Source organism: Corvus kubaryi, unplaced genomic scaffold (assembly GCF_017639235.1).
Source record: "Corvus kubaryi isolate FWS band 111438036 unplaced genomic scaffold, C.kubaryi_AGA036_p1.0 split3-73, whole genome shotgun sequence".
NCBI lineage: Eukaryota > Metazoa > Chordata > Aves > Passeriformes > Corvidae > Corvus > Corvus kubaryi.
The window spans coordinates 30,913,497-30,935,968 of record NW_024582091.1 but is presented as its reverse complement, the minus strand read 5'-3'; the positions used below and the strand labels follow the sequence as shown (position 1 = coordinate 30,935,968).

The 22,472-nt window shown below is 38.1% G+C and overlaps 1 long non-coding RNA gene across 1 annotated transcript in view; it reads left to right on the top strand.

The window, feature by feature from the left end:
• The first annotated feature begins 6,414 nt into the window (after window positions 1-6,414).
• The window catches only part of LOC121659343, a 39,477-nt gene continuing 23,419 nt past the window's right edge, over window positions 6,415-22,472 (top strand). The window contains exon 1 of the long non-coding RNA XR_006014290.1: window positions 6,415-6,508. This is a non-coding gene — a long non-coding RNA (uncharacterized LOC121659343). The remainder of the gene's footprint in view (window positions 6,509-22,472) is intronic.

Here is a 22,472-nt window from a genome sequence, read left to right as displayed (position 1 = left end):
TTTTTCAGGTAGGCAATGTAAATGCAATTTTCCTTGTGATGAAAACGAAATGTTTTAGGAAAGGATGTATGATATTTCAGAGAACTTTTAGCTTAAAAAAGGAAATCGAGATCTGAAGTGTTGTTATTATGAAACATCTTTAAAATATTGTGGATAAAGTAATTTTAAGTCTGATTCCAGTAAACTTAAGAAAATGGATACCACTGCTTTTCTGGAGATTAATGTTTATTGGGAGCTATATGGCTCCTTCTTCACTATGCACCTGTGTATAATCTTACTACTCCAGAAGGGCAAGAGGGCACTGCTGGGGCTCCACTGGCTGAAGAGAGACTCTGGAAGTCTGTGAAGCACAGGGAACCAGACAGGCACTTTGCTAATGCCATGGTTCCTTGGCTCAGCTGAGGAAAAAAAAGAGAGGCTGAGGAATCAGCAAGTGCATTCTGGAAGGAGAGAACTGGAACAGAAACTAATTGTTAAATTTTATTTAATAAAGTAAATAAAAAGTGGTGCTACCAGGACCTACAGAGTTACTAAACCCATTCTATCTAATTGCCTTCATGGAGCAAAAATGTCCCTAACTGGGATCACGTCAAATACTTACAAAAGTGCTACCATTTTCAAACCTCAGTTTGAAGAATTTGGAAACACATATCAACTAACTCATACAGTCTCCAAAATAAAAATTTTAAATGTCACAATGAAGAAAACTAGGAGGGAGTTAAATCAGTTAAATCAACAACAACAAAATAAAATTACTGATGATAAGCTGTTCTCTATGACTTACTGCCCTTCTTTGACTAGCATATATGCAGGAGCAAGTTATTTTCATGGATAGAGTTGTTCCATACAAACATTCCCTTTCATGGTTCCATATTTTGTAGATAAAATAATTTTTTTAAACAACTGTAAGTCTTTAATTTCACGGAGACTCATACTTTGAAAAGAAAAGAAAGTTTCATTTAAAAAATATTAGAAAACAGAAAATGAAGTGTTCTTAATCTCTACCTCCCTGCCAAGTTATCATTCCCTCCTCAGTAGGAAAGTTCATTTATTAAGTGGTCACAAAACGTAAAAAAATGTTTTCTTTTAAGTCTTCAGGGTTTATCTGCCTCTTTAAGCTACACACCCTGCTGTCTTTGTCAAAGGGTCAAAACAAAGAGATTTTTAAATTTGGTGGAGCAGGAAAATGTAAATCTTTCATAATCCAAAAATGTCTCTTTTTGTTAGCATTTTTTGGACCAGATAGATAATGTCGATTTTTTTTCATAAATTCTCAGACCACCCACCAGCATCTGTAAATATACAGCTATGCATGTACACGTGTGTACATGAAAATACAGAGTATAAACCAAAACTGTCTGGAGAAATATTTGTGGTACTTCTGCAAAATGAACTATTGTTCAATTAAAAGATCTGTAAAAAGCAAAGAAGGATCAAATCTGGATTCCTTTATAGCAATCAAGCAATTGTGCAAATAGTTTTAAAATTGCACACAATTCCATGTCTTTGCTACCACAGCCCAGATTATAGACAAGCAAAACTTGAAAGTGGTGACTCATTTTGTCTGTAAACACACCGAGTTCATCTGAATCCTTTAATGTCTTATTTTCCTACTTTTTTTTCCCCACATTTCATTTACCTTTTCTGAGATTTTTCCATGCACAGTTCTGAACATCTTCCCAGGAAAGAGCTGCTATAATATCCTTCCAAGGCAAAGTCCTCCCTTCCAGTTTCACTTTAGGAAGCAATTTGCCATCTCTTGGGCTGTCACCATAAAGGCAAATAAGTATGTTCTCTTTCATAATATAAAAATACAGAGAGGTAAGTTTGTTTGGGTCCTTTGAACAAGAAATCTCCATTGCAGTTGATTGATCTCCATCTCTGGCTTTCAGGTCTCTCTTTGGTGAGCACATATCAGGTTCTAGGATCTTGAAGAAATTGATCACTGAGAATGAGGATTATGTCAGGTAACTCACACCTATCTCTACTCTTTAGAGAAGAATAACTCTATTAGCTATTAATTATTTTTATTAATTAATAAAAGCTAGAGATGGACTGAGATTTTTATAAGGAGTGATGCATAACATGATGCTAAGAAATAAATGTGAATAGTATTCTCTCTAAAGCTGCTTGTCACATAGATTTGTGTATTTGTCTTCCATCTCTTCCTGAACAAGCTTTGCAAAAATGCTTCAGAAAGTGGCTGAAGTGGATATAGTAAAAAAATTTCCAGAAAGAATAGTAGGGGAAACTCTCAGCTGTGAGCTCCACTTGGTGCACAGTTTTGACTTTCCCTGATTTTTTTCCTAGTGTGAATCTAAACAATCTTTTGGTGTACTCATAAGATATTTCTTCACAGAAAATAAGAATCCTCTCACCTAGTTCTGGCCATCTGAAACACAGGTCTCTAGTCTGAGAGAATCCTTGAGGGTTGTATTACGGACTGCAAGAAAGAGGTCCTTCTAATTAGTAAGTCAGGTACTATAATGTCTGGAGCAGTTCTCCAGACATGCTCATATTCCTCCCTTGTCTCCAGAGGGAGCTTATGTGATTTGTTAAGACCAGATGAACAACCTCCACATGGCTGACATCAGGCCAGCCTCAGCTTGCAAGGTGGTATCCCGGACAAGGAATGACAGGGCAAAAAACAGCTTAAACCATTCCTCCCACACTAACCTGCCCTCATTGTACTCCTTTTGAGAGACAGGTCCCTCCTGTGTGCTTTAGGAATCAAGATGTATTTCACTGAGGAGGACAGAAGCACTCTCACTCCTTTGTTCAATCAAAGTGCCATAAAGTTCCAGCACTAACTTTCCACAGTTAGGTTTAAAGGAACAAGCTGCAGAAAGAGAAATGATCATCAGACAATTTTGCAGGAGAGACCAGCTTGGCATTAAACACCAGAGGGTAAAATTGTATGAGGAGAATTTTCCTTTTGAATTGAATAGCTACTTGCAAACTCGCATGCCACTTTTGCAGTCTAGACTGTTGTGACAGCCACACCCAAGTGAAATGGAAGTTATAAAAATCTTTATTCTTATTCTATTAACAACTTTTAGGGAAAAAAACTTAAGGTGGTCTACAGAATAGTTTTGTGCAAAGACTGTGTTTGCTATAGGCTCTCAGCACCATCCAAGTAACTTTATGAAACACCACAAAAAAGCCAATGAAAACAAAGTTTGGAGCCTTCGAACGCTCCTAAATTTAGATGTCTGGTATTTTATGTCTCTGCTAGTTATCCTACCCTTATTTAAACCCTCCACCCATATCAGTTCTATTTTCATCTAGGCTAACCACATAGCTACTCTTATAACTCAACCATTCTTCCCAATAAAATTGCTGGGTTTCTACTAAGACAGGCTGTTGAATATTGATATAGTATTAGAGCTTTCAACTGTTTAAAATACATCTGAATGACTTGGGTTTTTGTATCATTTCACATGTTAAACAGTGCTACCCAGGTTTACGCATTAAGCAATTGTGAAACAATTGCAATTATTTTAGGTATCGCAGATTCCAGCCAAATAAACTAGTTGAGAACTACATATTATTAGCTCTCACTCATGTGATGGAGTATATTTATTCCACTATTTAAGCTGCATGAGTTCATTAAAAGGTGCAGAACCAAAGCAAATCTTTTTTACCTATCTTTGATTCTGAATGGTTATTTTAGCATAAGTGTCATTTTTTCACTGCATGTTTAGAGACACGTCTCCTGTGTCTTGTAAAAGACAAGCTTGTAAAAGATGCTTGTAAAAGACAAGCATCAGGACTTCTTTGCTTTATGCTGAGCTACTTATTTCAACATCACAGTAGTGGGATAATTTGCAGTAGACATGTTGACTAACAATATACAAGTTTATACCTCCTAGACGTGACAAACTGCAGGTGTGAAAACTGGGATGTGTCTTAAAAGGACAAAACATTGTTTTGCCCTCCTTTTATGTATTTTTACTGCAAGTGCTAAATACTTAGAGAATTAAAAACACCTAATACATCTGTGCAGTGATTGTCATATAATTAGTATGATTATAGCTGGTTATTGAACTATTCATCCAAGTCACTCGCCGGATTTGGCAGGGGGACGGGGGGTGAAGAAAAAGAAAATCATGAGGGTTTTTCTCATGTGTGTGGTGTGAGCCTTCTTTGCAGCATCTCCAGCTCCACTCTGAAAATGTACAAATACTCTGCTGCTGGTTGTGCTACCACAGGAAGACATTTAAAAACTTACTATTATACTTTAGTATAATATGTAACCCAAGATTGTGTAGCTTATCTTTCTGACTGCAGCTATGTGTTCTGGTAAAGTAAAGCCTAGGTTTCCAAAAGTGTCTAAAATCCCACACACCTATTTAAAGAATTTCCTGGAGTGTTGCAGAAGAGATAAAGGTGATGTAAAGTATCTATGTCTGATCTCAGGAATCTTATACGGAAAACTGTTTTTTTTCACTCACTTGGCACTGGTCTAAAGAAAGCTGATACAACAGTCAATTAATAGAGAAATCAAATCACATTCAAATTTGTTCTTTAAATTTTTAGCAATCAGGTCTTCATTTTCAGTATTTAGGTAATTCTAATATAATTGTGTGATTTGATATTATTTGAAGGGAAACCTGTAACTTTATCCCTACTAGCTGCAGAAAAACCTGGTGCATTGCAATGTCTGTTCCACTTTCCTTACCAGAAGGAAAACCTGCTGAGCAACTTCCATTTCTCCCCTTCCTTCTGCAATAGAAAGCAATAGTGACATCAGAAAGTCCTGTCCCAGTCGCTCATGACTGTCCATGACTGCAGGACTTTGTGCTATGCAGAATCCTAACACAATCACTAAGAGTAAGAATTAACTTCTAATATTGACAATGGAGATAATTTCTCTAAAAGGAGAAATCTCAGTAAGAACTCCTCACAGATGCATGAAGGATATACATGGTACAGCTCAGTGTAAGAAGCATTTGACAGAGTGCTATACTATGGTATGAGGTTTTTGTTGAGTTGCTCAGAAATTCTTTTCAGAATAGGAAAATAAGTTTCCAGATATCTGGACTTTCATGGAAATGGTTTAATTTTCAAGGAAAAAACCAAAGTTTTTGAAAACTGAAGCAAAATAATTTGACTTAGATGATTTCATCTAGTTAATAGAACATCAAAATGCTGCTTCTTGGTTAAAAATGGCAAAAGAATTAGTTTAGTATTTCTAAATCAAAATGTTTTATAATTTCTGTCAAAAACAGTGATCTTTGACCTTTTGTTCCAATTTGGAATGTAAACAGGTGCTGAAATGAATAAATGTGACAGAAACTCCACTTCTATTCAGCTTCATTTATTTGCATGAGCAGCACTGTTAAATTTTGGAGGGTCTTTTGCAGCATCCTGCACTCCAGAAAAAAGAACCAGGAGAAGTGAATTTAGGAGCATTCTGTATTTCCAGCGAGTGCTGTCTATTTTATCACTAATGGAAATGGCCTTTAGAGAGATCAGAACTAATAACATTTACACGGCCATATATATTGACATACATTTCAGCTGAACTGTTTAATTTGAAAATGGCAATAAAAATAACAAATGAGAAAGCCTTTTAAAACTGCAGTGTGTTCTCTTTTTCTTTACCATTTCTTGGCCCATTTTTTTCTTCATTCCTCATGTGTCTTCCACCCCATACCATGCTTTTTTTTAAAAAATTGCCTTAAAGAGAATATAGCACATAATATCTGTCCCAAAATAGGTAGCGTAAGACAGAGAGAAGTGGGGGCAATTAATTTTTGCTTTTTTTGAGTTTCTTTGGGAGTCCAGTGCAGAGATGGGCTTAAGCCACAGACTCAGAACTGGTTTTGATGTAAACTTGAGGGAGGAGGTGCTGCTGACAGACAAAAATGCAGTTTATGAAAGCACCATAGCACTTCCCTCCCAGCTCTGCCACCAAAACTGCAGTAGAACTACTGCACAGCACAAAGGGAGACAAGAGGCTGGTACAAGGAGTTTCTGGCACTCAGCAGAACTGGCCCTGGCTGTGGGAAGTCAGTATTGGTTTTGAAAACAATCTTTGGAGGTGGTGTACATTTCTCAGAAAGCTCTGCAGGTGGCCCTAGTGCTGAGCTTTCAAAAGTACAAAGCTTTCAGGCATCGTTACACAGATCTGCTGTATATTTAAACTTATTCTTAGAGTGGGTGTAAGGTGCCTAAATACAAGATCGTAGTAGTAGTATTAGTAATAAGAATAATTATAATAATAAATTATAATAGCACTAACAACAAAAGCTGTGAACACTCTACCTTATGTGATCCCTAAAAGGGAAGCTCAAAAACTAAAACGTAGTAATAGATTTTTGTTGGTTTCTCCTTTCTGTGGCGTTCATGAGTCACAGGTCTGTCAAGAAAAAAAAAGCCTTAGAGCTGCCTCCTTTTAATAGTTTAGCTGAAGGAGAAAGATGATGCAAGCTGTCTCATTCACTGCTGACCGAGCTTCTTACTCAGGACACGACAGAACTTGACTGCAAAAGCAAGAATCTCTGTAAGTGGCAGAATGGGAAAGGGGTATCCCTGGAGGCTGCTCTGTCTTTCATTGCCAGCCTCTATAATTATACAGTGCCTTTCAAAGCAACTTGTGAAAGCTGTCTTTGCAGCCTGCTTCTCTTTCCCAGGCCCTGGGGAAAGTGCATCATAGCCTTTCCCTGCCAAATCCAAACACCTTACGATCAAGCATTTCTAAATATGGCTCTGCAGTGGAGCTGCTGGGGGAAAGAAAATAAGAGGTGAAACTCTTTTCTCATGCATGTCTCACCTGGAAATCTTGTAAGGTTCAGAATAGTACTGCAGAGTGAGGAGCTAAAAGATTTTATAGTAAACAATAGCCCTAACTCGCCAATATTTTTCTTCTTTTTCTTGATTTTGAAATCACTTTTTAAAACAAACTGTGTTTGCTTGTGTTTCTTAAAATCTTTCAAAACCTTAAACCTCTTCAAAAAGTGGAAATCCTCTTCATCTAGTCCATGTCAAAGATACCGTCAAAACCATGAGGAAAAAATCTTCATGCTGTTACTAATAAATGCACATTACAGCATGGATAACAAAGGATAGATGCATGTCCTCCTGCGTGCTTATGGGCAGGGAAGAATAGCTATTTTTCTCTCCACAGCATCATGTGGTAAGAAGCCAGATCATTCCAGCTCATGTTATTACATTCCTTGGGAACATTCTTGTACAATACTGCACCACTTCCCTGGTGCTAAGTGATAAAGATTGCAACTCCTTGCCTTGGTCTGGTGAACATTTCTGTGAAGAGATTCAGTTTCTTAAGTGAGTAAAAGCACACCGGCATTGGTATGGGCTGCAGAGGTTACTTCTGGATAGGGAAAGGCAAACACAGATTTGTCCTTCGGTTGCTCTTTTCTCAGCTGATTCAGGTTCCCAAGACTAAACTTGTTGTGTTATCCTTTCCAGTGACTGCGCACTTTGGAAGGATAAAGAACTATTTTAAGTTCTCATTTATACGGAGTGCTATAAAATAAGGCCCAAGATGGATGAACAGGGGCTCTGTTTTTTAACAACAGTGACTTAGAGATCCGCACACCAGCCATCTCTCCTGTAGAGTCAGACAGATTTACAGTGCCTGAAAATGTTTGCCAACAAAGATGTTATTGTAACTCCAGTGCCTGTTCAGGGAAGTTTATGAGGTAGAGTTAGAAACTGTTCATATTGTCTTCCTGCACTTGATGTATAGGAGAGACAAGGTGCCAGATACATTGCTGAGTTAAAAACAAAGCTACTGCAATGTTAGGATTATATCTAACATCAAGTACCTCATGTTCTGCTCTGCTGCCTCTACCCTTCACCTAGAAAGTTTGCCATGTTTGACCCTCCTTGCATGGCTGTGGACAATATAGTTGTCTCTTCTGTGCTTTTGCTTGCACAGCTGATAAATGGAGGCAACGTTCTTTATCTGGAAAAAATTATTGCATCTGTTCAATTATTTGTGAGAAAGTTGCCTGGTCTTTCATAGGATTGGTTGTAGTTTACAATAGTAGTAGCCAACTTTTCTCCCTCAGAAGCAGAGGATAACCCATCGCTGTATGATAGGCCATTTCTGTAAGCAGGCATATCTCCATTGGGAGCTAACAGAAACTAAACTTTTGCCGGGGTATTATTCTCCTTTCCAAAATATGCTAGTGCTGTTTGGTTTGGGTTTTTTTCATATTGACCTCTTGGACTGTCATTTTGTTTTTTCTAAACACCTGTCAACTGTTAATACAGTTATTCATGACAGATCATAAATCTTTATCCAAAGACTGTTCCAATTGCTAGTGAAGAACACGAGGTAGTTCTGCTTCTTCTGCTTGTAATTCTGGGACCATATGTTTTATGTATGCTTATGTGTCTAAAATGTATCTTAACTAAATCTCTCATATGACTATCAAACTGAATATTAGCTGTATTTTTAATTAGGGAAATTTTAAATAATTTTTGCAAATTTTTTTTTTTTTGCTCTTGGAGGAAGTTAAGTAAGCCCCATAATAAATATTCTTCCTGCTCAAGGAAGAATACCCTGCCTTTTGGCTTCTAAACTTTGCACTGATTGTGTTGAGCCTATGCTCCAGAACCAATGCTTTCCTGTGAATACATCACTGACATTAGCTGCACATTCCTTGGATAGCAGCAAAGTATTCGTCTGTCTAGACACAGCCAAATAAGAGCACAAAGCTTACTTTGAGCAAATCACTAACAACTTCTGTTGGCCAACAACAGGCAGAAAGGTTCTCTGATCCCTTTAGCTGTGGCTCATGGGAGTTAGTCCAGGCTCCACGCAAACTGAATCACTGCAACACATGCTGCTCCATCATTTCCATTCTAGGAAGAAAAAATACAGTCCAGAGAGGCTATAAAGAAATGTGGGAGCACAGCCAGAGTAGTTGCTGCTGAACCTCTCCTGTTGGCATGGTCAGTTTTTAAGCGCCCAGGTGTAGCACAAGGTTGGAGGGATATAGACCATGCAGGTGGTACCTGGACAATCACTCAGTTGTTGGAATGGTTCTGTTTCTCTCACATTTCTGTCCAGTTCCATGTTTGGAATGTTACTTTTTCCGGGCTAAAAATTTAGCATTGAATATTTTTTCTACTTGTGGTGAAAGCAGATTTTCTCTCTGTGATCCATTTGGATTTAGAAGTGAATCTCTGAGAGGAGTTGGTTTTTTTCCTAATTCCTTGGTTGTACGAAATATCTTCCCAGAAAATCCACTTCTTTAAAGTACCCAAGAGCCAGATTTAACCATATGCTCCATTAGAAAGAATGAAAAAACTGTATACATTTCAAGATAGCAGAAAAAAAGCAATTCCATCCATTCAATGTTTGATGAGATTTTTCAGGTCTGAATGAAAACTGGATTTACTGGAGTATTGCTTCCTGTGATTCTATTTTGGTTTCAATTATTTATTAAAAGCAAGGAGAATTCTACTTAATCAAAGATTCAAAATCCTGTGGGTAATTTTTCAGTGCTATGAACAGGTATTATTAGGTAAACTAGATGTAACAATCTTGGTATAACGGAAACTGATAATTTAATCCATTTGGAATAACACAATAATGTAGATTACTATAGTATATGCTATTGCTGTCGACTAGAGAAGCTGAACTTGTGAGATGTGTGAGCTCTCCATATGTTCTGAAAAAAAATTTTTTTTCAATATTAATGATCTTCATACCAAGAAAATTAAGATTACCAGTAGGCATATTACAAACAACATCCATCTCATTCATTTTTCATTGACACTGAACTCACTGCATCACTCTAATTATATGGCAACCCATGATAAAGACCTAAGAGCTTGGATCCTCACAGTTATGTAAAATAGATGCAAGAGGCTTTGTGATCTTGGTACCAGCAAGGCACGTAATGCTTCAGCCCACTCAAAGATCTTAAGCCTTTGAAGGCTTGTGAGGAAATGACAGATAATAAATTAGTTACACGAAAGTATATTAAACAAGCAAGAACCTGACCCAGCAATATGCATTGAATGACTGCATGCATTCTGTCTCATGGACTTTCTCCTGCTTCTTCTTTTTCTGGGAACAACCAGAAGCAACTGGTGTTGCCTTGTTGCTACTTTGCTTTTGCAATGTGCCATGCTGCAGAGCATTCTAAAAAGGGGTTATAAATATTTTTTTCTTCTCTCTGTTCATCCAAAACACTTTCGTTTGTTCAACAAATATATTTAACAGAAGGTCCTCTAAGTTTATACACACTGCTGATGTCAGCTGACTCCAGACAAGATAGAGCAGCCTGGAAAAGGTTTTCTTTCCAATATTGTATGACGATTTCAGGATACTGGTAAAGGGTCTTTGATGCAGCCACAAGTATTCAAGTGACTTTTCCTATCCTTCAAAAGGTATAGCCAGTTGGCTCAGACACAGCTAAATATTTCCTGTATGTAAATAAAAATTAATTGATGTAACAGTTGGCTTTCAGACAGCTGATTTGACAAAGTGTTCTAGGCACATTCAAGGCCTTTCCCCCCATTTTTAAAAAGCAAATATTTATCTAGAAGCAGAGGGTTATCCAGAAGTAATGATGTCAATGTCACCACTAAGAACATGCTGGTTACACTCCTGCAGCCTCAGCTGGCCTCTCTAGGAGCAAAGTTCAAGGTCATTAACAAGGAATGTTCCAGAAAGTTGTCATATTTAGCACAAAATAGCACACTCATCAATCATCTCTGTGAAGCAAATAAGATTTTGACAAATGGCATGTTTGTTTTAAGTGCCTGAAACTACTGCTATTTTAGGAGGCCTTGTTCTATTGTCAAAGTAGAAGAGCTAAAGTTATTTCACTTCATCATGTGGTAAAATCACCTATTGAATCAGGGCACTGCAGTCTTGCTCAAAACCAGCCCAAATACTTGAGATGTGCCTACCCTCCTTGCTCTGCTGTAGTGCTTTGCACACATTATCCTTACTAGCAAGGCAGTGAGTAGGGTCCCCCTGTCCACTTCAGTTGAACTAGAGGCACAGTCCTGTTCTTTAAAGACTGTGCAGAGCGTGGTGGCTGGCAGCATGATGAGACTTTTCCCCTCAAACCCCCTTGCAGGGCCATGTCCCTCAACTGTCTGCTTTGCCAGCATGCTTTCCTTTTTCCTTCTTCCTTCCTCTTCAGTATGCTAGGCAGACATCTTATTTTCCCAAACAATCTTATGTGGTTTTATTACAAAGTCTTCTTTTTTTAGCCTGTGCTGGTGCAATGTCCTTCAGCAGCACTTGTGGATAGATACTTCGAGAGGAAGAAGATCTGAGGAGGAGGATGACAGCAGTGAAGATTTTGTTCCTAGATAGACTCCGTCTCTCAGCTGTCAGAGGAGGTGATGTAAATGAAAGAGAGCTTCAGTGTGATAAACCAATACAGAGTCAGTGGACTTTGTCTTCTTAATATGCCTTCTCTTGTGAAATTAGGCAGTGCATTTTAGTCTTTTCTTTTTCCTCCTTCAGAAATTGTTAGTGTGTCAAAACCAACAAATACAGACTGAATGCTAATAGTAGGTAAGGCAGGTATCTGTTTCCTATGCTTTGCAATTATATTGTTTATTTTGAAATTTGTTGTGAATACTGTTTGTAAGTAGGCTTGAATAGTACTATTATTCAAATTTCATTGTTCTTTCATCAAGCTCCTATGACTGTACTCTGACTAAATATCATATTTTGTATCCCAGATCTCCACTGGAATCAGTGTGATGATCTTCAGCACTCATGATCTAAGCAGCAAATGTTATCTTTGAGGTCTTTATCAGACAGTTTTCCCTCTCTCTTACTCATCGCGCAAATTAAATCAGAAGTTGCCCAGTACCACCCACAAGTCCCCACATCCTGACTCTCCACTGAATCCTATTCCACAGCACCAGTCTTTTTGTCATGCCACATTTTACATTCACTCTGTAAGTCCATGGAATATTTGAAGATATGTACACTTAGGGAAATCCCAAGAACTCCTCTGTTTTCACAGTATGGGAAATGCATTGGTCCAAGTGAAATTACACATATTTTCCTGTATTGAGGTTCTTAGATTTTTTGAAAAGCTGGACAACATCCTTCATCTTCCACATTGCTTCTTTTCTTTCTTTATTGTAGATGTCCAGATACCTGATTCCTTCTTTGCTTCTCCAGTCACAAATAACTTCATTGAAGCATTTCACTGCTGGAAGAGCAGCCTTTTCCCTTCCTACCTTATGTCCATCTTTCACGCCCCCATGTGTGTCCTTGCATTCACCTCTTTGGCTTTTCTGTTTTCAAAGGGCTGTAACAGAACTTTTTTCTTTGGCTTTGTCACTGAAGAAACGCTATTGATGTAGACCCCAATGCGTCACAGAGGAGCTTTCCCCTAAGCTTCAGCTATCCTATTGTTTTGTCTGACCAAGTCTATTCACAAGATAATAACACTTAATGAGTCCCTCTCTCTCTCTCCTTCCCACAGGCAGACTTGTAGACGCCACTCTTTGGCTTTTTAGCGTTAAGAGTAGGAAGCAGTCACTACAAAGGCATGCCTACACTGCAGGCAGAGAGCTGTGATTGCATCACATGCAGACGTACTTGAGTTACCTATTCTGTCAGCCCCAGGACACTGCGTGCTTACCAGTGCCCTTACCCTGCGCTAAGCTGCAGCCTCCTGCAGCTCCATTTCCTTCTGCAGCTGGGTTCCCACAAGTATATTTCCATAGGTGTATATCCAGCGGACCTCCCACTGATTTGTAAATATTTTCAAAGGCTGAAAGGTAGCCAAATAACACCAACAATTCATAAAACCGATCTGGAAACTGTGTAGGAATTGAGGAAGTTTCTACTCGGACTCATGGCAATCCAGGCTTATGCAGTGTGTGGTAAGAGATACTATGTTACAGAAAAGTATTTTCGGAAAAAAGGGGCTTTAACCAACTTTATATTAGTAGTATCATCCCAACAAAAGCACTAAAATGGCCTTAGCAGGCTTACAGCTATACTCCTGCAAGGACTTTTGATGTCAAAGTAGTATAAACAGGCGTGTATTTACTGAGCAGCAAAGGGAACGTCTCTCTACTGGGAGGCTCCTGTCACACACAGGCACCCCTGAGCATCCTCTGTACTTGCAGCTTTGAGTAAAAGTATTCTCCTGTCACAATTAACACCTGTAAAATGTGCTGAGTGATCTATTTTGACTAAGATTTGTCTGTCTGAGTCTCCCATGTTACACCATCTTCTTCTTTGCATCATGAATATAAATACTCTGGCAAAGATACAAGAGTGTCCTGGCTGGACAATTGACTCTTTTTTTCCCAGGAGAACCCTCATTTTTACCTCATGTCACAGATTTCTCATCTCAGCTGCTGAAGGGTGAGCAGCTGCCTTCCTCTGTTTTTTCCTCCCCCTACTTCTACACCTGGACAAGATTCCCAAAGGAGCACTTCCTTCCCGGAGACAAGAGGGCTTTTCCAAACAGCTCTTCCCACTGCATGGACCATCCCCATGCTGAAACTTTGCTCTGCAGGGGTGGGGAGGATGCACCACAGCATGCCATCCTGCTTACTCTGTTTCCTAATTATGTAGATGTTTTAAAAATCCCTTTGCTTTGTATGCGAGCAATCACTGTTGCATTTCTTATTGCACCTATCTGCTTTGTCTGAAGCAGTATCTGTGGATTAGTAAGGTCCATAATTTGAAAATTATATGTATAAAGAACACGGGAACATGAAAGCAGTGGCATGTTCTGGCAGCTGCAAATTGCAGTTTGGGAAAATTAGTCCTGAATTTTGAAGGCTGAATGTTAAGTTAGCCAAATCTTGCTTCTGCAGACTGTATCCAACTGCACTGAGTGCCAGTTGGTTACTTCTTCCATATCAAGAAAATACAGTTTATGTATCTTTTCTTCCATAACAGACTTGCATGGCAATTTTAATAAAGGTTTTTTAAAGTATCAGGGATTATTTTAGTTCAAAATCTTGAGTGGTAAAGTATCCAAAGTAAAAGCTGTTATGTGTCTATTATTGATACTGTTCATAATATTAATATCAAGCTGCTAAAGTGCTGGCTTGCTGAACACCAGCTCTTCTGTTGCGTTTATGATCCCAAACTTCCTTGCTAGTAAGCTATGACTCCTTAATGTATTTAGCACATTAGCTGCAATCTTGGCAAAGAGCAATCCATCTGTCCTTTGAGTAGGGTGCAAAATAGGCTGACAATGCACAGAGGGTGCCTAAAGCAACTTGTTCTGCAATGAACTCAGATGTACAAATGTGACTCAGTGCCTGTTGCTGCCTTTAAATGTAATTGTCCAAAACAGCTGACTCAAGCAGCCCATAAAACCCTGCCCATACAAAGAGCTCACCTACGCCATTTGACAACTTGTTTCGGCTGGTTTATGCTAAGCATTCTCTTACTATTCCTGCCCATAGGACACCATCCACTCCCCCACTGAAAGCACTGAGACCTTTGCAGTTGGCTTCACTGATGTGTGGAGCCTGTGATTATCCCTGGACAGATATTAGTCCCTAAGAACAGTCCTCCTCCCACCATTGTTTTCAGTAGTTGCTGGACACCTCCCACTGCATTTTCGGGGATGGAGTTCCCAGCTCTCCACTCACTGGACTACCAGTCTCTGGAGCAATAACTTTATGGATGTGTGGGTTGAAAGTCATGAGGGATGCTTAAGGGGAATGTCAAGGGACACTGAATACACTATCACATGAAAGTGGAATATTCTTGACTGCATAGCTCTTCAACCATATTCAGCCTGGACTATCTCTCCTCCTATTAAAGAAAAAGTGATAAGCATGATGTAAGCAACATCTTCTGAGACAATCTAATATTTGGAAGCAAGGAGGATAAAATCAGGGAACAAGCTTGATGCTGAAACAAGAGACCACTGCTCATGCCAAGCTATGATGAGCTCTGTGCTGCTGTATGTCTTGTCAGATCCATGAAAAGGACTCGTGATTCTTCACAGGATGTATGTCAGAGCCTCAGGGTGAAGCGGCTCACACAGCTGACTCCATGTTCATGTGGATGTGCCTCTTCCATGCTGATCAGATAGGAAAAATCAGGAACTTTGGTCAGAGAGGGACAGTTAGCAAGCAGGGCAATAAATATCAGAGAAGAAACTGTTGCATGAAAGAGAAACAAAAAAGGAAGGATGTTCTGGCAGGCATTTGGGAGAAAAATAAAAGACATTAAAACATATGGAAATTATTTGTGGATCTATATATTATCTCAGCATAACTTCAGTCACCAACTACTTCCCTGGTCTACCCACTGTAACCTCTTCCACTATCTTCATTTTCTCTTACTCTAGTTTCTCTCTTCACACAAATAGGCTTTTACTTATACCAGTTTTTTTTAAAAAAATTAAATTATTAGCCATATTTTTCAATTCATTCACCTGTCTACTAGTTATATCACCATCTCCTTTTTGTGCCTAGCACTTGCATGTTTTAAACCTTCATATCTCTCCAGACTTTTCAGCCTTTATCTTCAGGTTCTGTCCTCAGTGTTTCCCGACCTTCCCATAACTTCCTTATCATTTTATTAAATAGAAGTGTCCTGCCCAATAAGCTTTATATCAGCTTTTCCAAAATTTATTTATATTTCTCCCATTTAAAATGTAACCAGAGATTGTGTAAAGGAAAGCAGAAATTTTGCCTGAAAGGAAAATCTAGGAAAATAACTGAAAAATTTATATCAAATTAATTAAGTTTGGGGAGGTGATAAATACGAATTTTCTTTTCAAAATTTCTTTTAATGTTAATTTTGTAATGCTGAAATTTTAAAATACATTATTACAGTAAAAAATATTAATGTTTGAAACTGTCTCGTTTCCAAAAAAATAGCATGTATTGGATGTTTCAAAAGGTGGTGTATTTTCTTTAGAATTTCTCTTCATTAAGGGTACAAAAGTTGAAAAGGGCTGCTTTGGTTTACAAGGAACAAAAACTTTGAAATCATAGTGCAAACTACAAAAGCCATTCCTCTGTACAGCTTTAAATAAAATAATTTGCAATTTATGGTACATGTAAAAATGCTTTCAAAAGTCCAGGAGAAAAGAATTATATGGAAATGTTGGAGACAATTATATTTCACAACTCTTTGGGATGGATGGCTAACATATTACAAGAATAAGCTGATTTTCTTACAGGTACAAGCAAGTTAAGTGTGCAATCCAACAGTTTTGTGAAGAATTCCTGCCAATTTCCAATTGCAAATATAGAAAAAAAATCTCATTATTTGAAATTTTTCCAACTCAAAACAATCATATTCTAAATCTTTCTTCTCAGTATGCCAAGTCTATGCACTCTTGAAAATTCTTTACCAGTGTGTACTAACATCAAAGGATAATACAAAATTATATGTAACATCTGCCTTGAAAACATGTCAGTATTTCATTTTAAATACAAAAATATAACTTGATTCTACCGTGGGTGTTACTAAAATCTTCTACATAGGATGAAATTTTACCTTATTTTAAGTTGTATTCCCCACCCATTTCTGTAACTGCTGAAAATAGGCTTGTGTGAATTCTTTAACAAACCAATTCTTTCCTAAGTAAAGCCAGAATTACAGAATCAGGTCATATTTCAGTAAAATAAAAGTGTTTTGACATTACTCATGGGCCACATTTTTAAGACAAACAGAGAGGGTATTATCTCTTCCATGACACATTTGAGTAGCCACTTCTAAAATTTTCCAGCTTTGAAATCTGAGGAATTTCCAGCCACGAAGGAGTACTTCTGCTCCTTCTGTCTATGTAGCTGTGCACTAGTGAGAATAAAATCTTCTCACAGGAACTATTGAATACTTGAAATTGAACTTTCTAAAATAATTGCATGATTTTCCATGTGATAGGTGCAAGAAATAAAGCATCAGAATTTACCAAATACAGACTAACTCCTGCTATGATTTACAAAAATGTTTTAAGTTAGACTTTTTTCTACTAAAATTCTCTGTATCACGTTTGCCAAGGAGTTCACGTCTCCCAAATATGTTTTGTTTTGATTCAATGCCAATATTGTGACCTAGTATATTTAGACCAGGCAAAAATTTAGATTCCTACTTAAAAAACCCCACACAAAACAAAAAACAAAAAGCCCCGTACCAAAATCACCAAAAGCAATTGGTGCACTTGAGAAAAGTTGTTGCACATTCTTTGAGGTTAATATACTGAGAGCAGACAAAAAAAATCTAAATCTACAGCAACAATAAATTAAACAGATGAGAAAGTCACATATTAATCTCATTACTGGAAAAGAATCATGAAACAGCAGAGCATCAGATGTAAGGCTGAGGCTTTCCTTTAGTGCTGTAAAAAGTGATACCAGATAAAAGGTGGGAGAGTGCAGGCACTTTTGAACAAACTGCATCCAGATGCTCATATGGGCCTGATCCAAGCTGCCCTAAACTGACAGGAAGACCCTCACTGATTTCAGTGCTGTTCAGAGCTGGCTTTCAGAGGATTGATTTCTCAGCCAAGTGCCACATCACCAGGTCAATCCTGCACAGCTGCTCTTAGAAACTGTCTTTAGTCTCTGGTGGGGTGCTTCTGGTCGGTCGTGTCGCAGCACTCCTGGGGAGGGCTAGAAAAGGAGATGGAATACAAAGAACAAAATAGCCATTTAGATGAAGCTTCCTTAGAGAGAGAGAACGAGAGGGAGAGAGAGCGCAACTGAGAGAGATCAGACAGAGGTTTTTGCCAGGTTCTGTGAGCAAATGACATCAGGCATTTATGGAGGCTGAAACAGTAACAGCCAAATTTTTCTCAACCTTGAGAGAACCCACTAAGGGCTCTGAAGTGGTGTGAAAGGAAGGGCAATCTGTCTAGTTTGCCTTCTTGACGTATGTGCATGTCCTGAACATCAGCTGTGCATAAGCCTCTAAAACCACAGCAGTTCAGTAGTGCTGCAGAATCAACATATGCACCTCTTGCATTGCCGTGGAAGGGACCATGGGCTGACTTTCCAAATATTTCTAAAAAAGCTGTATACCTTCACTGACCTGGAGAGAAAATATCTGTGCCAACAAATGGAACCCATGGGTGTCTGCTCAGGCTTCCAGCTTCTGTTGAAATCTAAATATGAAGCTAACCAAAAAGTTCTGGCCAACTCTATTTTGGTGTTAAATAGCCAAACTTCATTGAAATTTATAGAGTTGAACCCCAAAATACAGTATATAGTTTTTCACAATGGTTTTATGCTTTTATATTCTTGCACTCACCCTGACACTTCTACACTAATGTCTCATTTTCCGATTCTGTAGTGTAGATAATTATGCAGGCATTTTACTTAAGTCAAGACGTCTATATTCTCAGTGGCAGAAGATCATTATGAACTGCCCAGTAGAGGGAGCTACTTGATTTTAGGAATAAAACCTATCAATAGACTTTGAGAATAATCACATTTCCATGAGATTATGCAAATCATGGGGGGCATCAACTCCTTCTGACAGCAGCACTAAAGAAACTGAAAGGTGGCATATTCTTTTCCTGACATGCTTGTTTTAGCTGGTAGCACAAAGTGCTGAAGAGAGATCTAAATTAAGCTTTGTTTTTACGCTCTGACATCAGTCTAAATGACACTAGATACTACTGCTCAGAAATAAGCATTATGCACACAACCCATGCTCCTGGTTCACTTTGGTGGATTTCTCATTTTATATTCTCTCCATACTGAAGTTAGCAGCAGGTTTTCACTCCAGAACAGATTTTTTAGCTCTTTGCCTTTTACCAGACCAAACCAATCTGATTGAAATTTCATTAAGTTTCTGGCAAAGTAGAAATTTAATGGAAAGTTTGAGGTAAATTCAACAAGATGTTTGGGAGACAGGAGGGTTCAAAAAAGGAAGTGGTTTCACCTCTTGAAAATTTTCCTAACTTTTTTTTGGCTCATAGTAACTGCAAAATGTCTTGGCTGAGAAACCAGAAATTCTTTTTAATCTTTTGTAGATGGTGATTCCTCTTTCCTTTGGCTTCTTTTGGGGTGCTTCAGGGGGCAATTATTTAATCACTAAAGGACACTTATGCAAATGTTTAGGGTTCCTAAATCCATATGTCAGCTTTTGTAGGGCTTATGAGATCTAGAGTAGGGAAATGCAGCTTTCCCAGACTGCACAGACTGTTTCATGGGTAATTCTTTTGATCAAGGCAGGGCAAACTTCCTTTCAGAAAGGACTTTAGTAGGTTTCAGTTCCCCTATGAGAAGATCTGAAGGGTTCCACCCAGAGCACCATCAGGTCTTCCAAGACCTGCAGGAGGCAAAGGCCATTCCCATAAAGGCGTTTTGCTTCCTTTTTGTCTCTACATCTGCTTAGAGCTCTCCTTCTTGCCTCTGTTATCTGCACGTACATCACTTGGCAGGGTTTGAGGGAGAAGATATCCTCCACCACAAATCTAAACTGGTCCTGTAAGCTCTGCCGCTCCCAGTGTATGCCCAGAGGCAGGCCTGTGCGTAAAGATTTACCCCAATGATATCCAGGAAAAAATCCACATTTGTGTTCTCACTGAGTGGCAAAATGTCCTGTACTGGCCCTGAAGATCATGTCTTTAGGTGTAGTTAGCAGTTTTTCAGTAGTTAGCAAAACTTTCCACAATGAGGATTGAAGGAGATTTGTACATTCACAGTCTGTGATTTGTTACTCCTATTGGCCCAAAATCTAAGGACTGAAGTAATTTACTGGAATTATTTTTCATAGAATACTATTAAGTAAAAGATGAGGTTCCCTAGTGATTTATGAACAGACCGTGGTCCAAATTAATACCAACATGGTGAAGATACTGTTCCATTTTTTGAAATTTTTGTGCTGCTTCCAACTTCTTGGATTTACCATGAATTATATCATTTTCAATCCAAAAAATACAGAAATAAGGATGTAGGATCAAAAAACGTAAGTCAGAAAGAATCTGTGGAAGTTTGGGAAACTTGAAACCATGCTGTCAGAAAGGAATGAGGGAGGTATGCAAAATGTATAAAAGAATTAATATTACACCTGCAGGCAGAATTATCCTCCAAAGTACAGAATATTTTCTGAAAGTAATTTAGTGTTATTGAAATGTTGACTGGAAGAACAATGTTTAAAGCTAGTCGTGACACAGCCACTGCATTATGTGTGAGATGTTCTCCTGCTACCAAACTCTCTTTTTCCCCATTCCATCTTTTCTCCTGTCTCCCTATCCCAAATTATCCCAAACTTTACTGTAGAATCTATTTTATGAAGGGAAAATAAATTTTTAAGAAAGTCCAGTATGTTTGCAGGTTTTATGTGTCAATAAGACACCTAGTAGTGCCACAGAAGTAAAAAAGTGGTACCTTAAAGATGATATACTGAGTTTGCATTGGTTAAATTAAGGAAGAACTGGTGAGTTCAAAGAGATATGGACTTGGGTGGGAGCAACGACAGAGAAGTGGCAGCTATCTCAAAAGCATGGGAGAAGTGAAAAAAATAAATAATATCTTAAAACTATAGAGAAAAGGACTTCCAAAAAGGTTGTTTCTGGGGGGGGCAAAGGGAAAACAAGAACAAAATTATTTTCAACAAAATTCCTCATTACATTTAAAAAAATGGGTATGATTTAAAGGCATGCAGCCTGTTAACAAAGACTTTGTAACCATCACTTTGCTAACCTCTTCTACAAGTCTGCACTGGATGATTTTCAACTCTTTTATTTCTTCCCCTCCACCAAGCAAAAGTATTGAGAAATCACTGACATACAGAAGACCAGAAATGGGAAACAGAACAGAAAGGATCAGTGTTAGGACACCTCAGGGGCAATCCTGAATGTTGTCCCTCTTTGAATGCTTTCGAAGAAAGACGTTTTTCACCCTGCAAATAATTATGAGGACCAGCCATCCATCACCTAAAGGAAATTTCTTCATTACAATCCATTTGTCTTGTAATTTCTCTGTTCGCAAATATGTGTTGGCTTTTTTTTCATGAAACAAGTCCATCACCTTTCACATACTTGAAAGAGAAACTCCAAAAAGGAGTGCTTCAGGTTCATTATTTGGCTCAGTTATTTGCCAGATGTTAAATGAGGCTGTGTTTTGGCTAGTCTGTATGCTCTAATGTAATATTAAACCAAATAATACATTAAATGGGGTCCAAGTGCAGACCTGCAGTTAAGAGAAGCATTTTATAAAAAAGAAAGATCCCTGAAATTTAATCTTCACTCTTGAGATAATCTAAATTATTTAACAACATAAATTAAAATCACTATATGGTTAAAAATGCGACAAAAATCCACTAGTTTTCAATCCAAATATTCTCCACCAACACTCCCCCTATTTTACCTTCAAAATAACATTACAATGTCTGGAAGGTCTAGTTGTAAGGGACTCTGACCTCTGCTTCCAATTCTCTTCCTGAGAATTGCAGGCTATCTATCTGCAGACCTGGTTTCCATGTGTCCCATTTCATAATCATATCAAGAAATTTATTCCACCAAACATCCTTAAATGGCAACATTGCTGTTTCTGGCTGGCAGTTCACAAGAGTTTCTGGATTATAAACTCATCTGCGAATGCCAAATGTCAGGTTAGCTGCCTGTACAGTTACAGCGTGATGGAAAACTGCGTAAAATGAAAAACATTTGGTAATTGATTATCTTTTTCTCTATATGCCAAAAAATTATTTTTGAGGGTTGTCAACATTTACAATTATAACTCCAAAGTCTGCTTGCAAGATTAATTGATCTCTTCCATCTTGATCATTGCTATACTTATGAAAATGAAATTAACATGCTTTTATTACTTTATGTATTCGTCTGGTACATAGAATAGACATCACAAAAAACTACCCTGAAGAAGAAAACAAAACAAAAAAACAAAACAAACAAAAAAACCCCCCAAAAAACCACAAAACAAAACAAAACAATAAAAACAAAACAAAAATGCATGAAATATGTATTAAAATATCAGAAAACACATGAGAAAGCTAAATTAAAAAATCTACTTGCTGGTGTCACCTGGTGACAGAAATCTCTGACATAAAGTCTGCTCTTTTTGGATTATGTGCTTTTAGTATCATCCCACAGCTAACATTAAAGCAGTAAGATGATTTTGTGGGAATTTTTTTTTTCATTTACTGTTTGAAACACTGCGTCCTACTGTTCCACAAAAGACCTGTTTTGAGCTGGCATTTTTTTGGAAGACCCTACTTGACTTGAGTGAGTTTCACATCAGGCCTCAGTTCTATACCAGATAAAACTCTCCCCACAGGATTTTTCTGCTATCCATCATAGGCAAATTAAGAGGAACCAGGAGGTTATCTGAATCCTGAGGTGCACAAGTAATTGTGAAAATTACTTCTGGCTTGTTCATAGGAAGGATATAAAATTACCCATTTAACTGTTTGAACACTCTCTAACTGTCTCAACTATGCCTCAAGTAGGAATTGTTTGGTTTCTTGGAGTTGCTCTGGAATTATATACGTTCTCCACTTGCAAGTTATCATTCATGACCAGTCACCCACTTGTAAGTAGCACAGC